Here is a 2820-nt window from a genome sequence, read left to right as displayed (position 1 = left end):
TATATATATATATATATATATATATATATATATATATATATATATATATACGGGCCTAATCAAATGAGAACTGATTAGTTTGTGGTAACTGTGAGATCCAACCTCAACCATAAATCAACGGATAAATTAGGAAATTAATAATTATGTTAGTTTGAGTTAAAATTATAATTATAGGACATATTAGGTATTTAAAAAAAAACTCCTCTCTCATCTCTCATCTCTGGCCGGAGATTGGAGGTCGGAGAGATGAGAGAGAAGAGAAGAGAGAAAAGTTTTTTAAAAATACCTAAAAAACCATATAATTATAATTTTAACTCAAACTACCATAATTATTAATTTCTTAATTTATCCATTGATTTGTGGTTGAGATTGGATCTCACAGTTACCACAAACTAATCAGTTCTCCCTTGAATAGTCCCCTATATATATATATATATATATATATATATATATATATATATTAGGGATCAATTGCAAATCACCATCATTTGTAAAAACCTTACAAATCAATTTCATCTATCCATTTTTTTAATCTATGATCAATATTAAATGAGTTTATATTAGGAAATAAAAAAAGAAAAAGAAAATAAAAGTTTAATTTTTAATTAAAAAGGACTAATTTATCAAATCTCCAACAATGAATTAGATATATCCTAATAACTACGGTTAATTATGAAAATGTATTAATGGAAACGTTTCATGTGCAAGAAGGTAAATCTTTTTGCTTAATATAATTTTCTTGCCATTAATATTTTTTATTATTTTATTAAATTATACTTATTAAAATATGAATTATAAAAGCAGTAGAATATGAAATATGCGTTCGTTTCATTGAAAAAATACATGTACTTTGAATAATGAAACGCATGTCATGTTCAATAGTGACCATGAATACAATTTCACTGATAAATTTAATTTATCAGTATTTCAAAACGTTTTATGCATGAAAAGCGTTAATTAAATTAAAAAATATTCAATTTTCAAAATGTTTCATTAAAATTGAAAAAATGTTTAATTTTTATATGTTTCATCGTTTATTAGGATTTCCATTGTTTTAAATTATTTTGATTAGAAATTATTAATAGTCAAATACTAATTCAATAATTGTTAATGAAACAGTTTGCAATTATCGTTCAACACTACATGACAATTGATTCGTCTTTCATTGTAGGTGACAAGGAGTCACATGAGTTCGTTCTATAAATGGTGAAATAGTTTCATTTCTTGTCACCTACAATGAATCAGGTATATCCTAATAAATTATAAAACATAAAACATACTATAATCAACAAAAAAGAATGAATTAGGTATATCCTAATAAATTATAAAACATAAAACATACTATAATCACAAAAAAGAATGAAACATTTTGAATACTAAAGCAAATATTTTGTTTCATTAAATCAAGAAATGAAACTGTTTCATTATTTTTTGTTTCAATACCGTTATGACTCAATAAATGAAACGAACATAATATTTCATATTCTACTGTTTTTACAATTCATATTTTAATAAATATAATTTAATAAAAAAATATTAATGAAAAAAAAATTATATTAAGAAAAAAGATTTACCTCCTTCCATATGACACGTTTCCATTAATACAATTCCATAATTAACAGTAGTTATTACCTTCCAATATTAATCAATATACGATGAAATGACAATTATACCCTTATTTATTAAAATTTAATAAAAAATGAAATTTTTTTATTCGTCGAGAGTAGTTTGCATAGTTTTCATGAATTGAGCGGCTTGCAACGTAATCCGCCTCTATATATACATACATACATACATATACATACATACATACATACATACATACATACATACATACATACATACATACATATATATATATATATACATACATACATACATATATATACGGACCTAATCAAATGAGAATTGTTTGTTTATGATAACTGTGAGATCCAATCTCAACCATAAATCAAAAGTTAAATTAAAAAATTAATAATTTTGGTAATTTTAACTTAAAATATTAATTAAGGGCATTCTTAGGGATTTTATAAATGTCCTCTCTCATCTCTCCTATTTTCTCTATCCGGCGAATCTTATTCAGTGAACCTTATTTCGATGAATCTTATTTGAACACAAGATACACATTGTGATACCTAAAAACGATATTCACTTGTGACACCCATATATACATACAAGATGCACTATGTGATACCCTTTGTAAATCAATGAAAATAACGAAGATCCACACTATGATACATTTCGTAAACCAAATAAAATACATTGTAATACACGTGAAACATTGTGAACGTTATCACTATGATATATTTTGATTCATAAAAGTCTTTAAAACGATGTATATTAGGTAATTGATATACTAGATAACTAATTTTAATTAAATATTTTGATTAGTTTTTTTTAAAGTATGTAACATTTATATACGGCAAATTAAATAAACAAACTCACACATTCTCCTCATTTTTTGTGATGTTTGAACCCATAACCTCTTAGGAAGTCAAAGACTCGCATAACGCTAGGCCAAAATAGAATGACTATATCACATTTTTAGCTTATTTAAAAATTGTCATTAAATATCTCAAACAAGTGGTTCACATTGGATCTCACGGTTACCACAAATTAATCAGTTCTTCCTTAAATAAATATATATATATATATATATAGGGGTGGGTTCAAATAAAAACCACTCAATTTATAAAAACCGTGAAAACCTCATTCAACCAATCATAATTTTTCATTTTGTTAATTTTTTTGTAATTATGAGAGGTTGATTAACCATTTTTATTGTGGAGGGTGTTTATCATGGATATTATCATTATTTTA

The sequence above is a fragment of the Cynara cardunculus genome, assembly GCF_001531365.2.
Source record: "Cynara cardunculus var. scolymus isolate 2C chromosome LG 1, CcrdV1, whole genome shotgun sequence".
NCBI classification, from domain to species: Eukaryota; Viridiplantae; Streptophyta; class Magnoliopsida; order Asterales; family Asteraceae; genus Cynara; species Cynara cardunculus.
The sequence above is the reverse complement of the archived record's forward strand: the minus strand, read 5'-3'. Positions refer to the sequence as shown.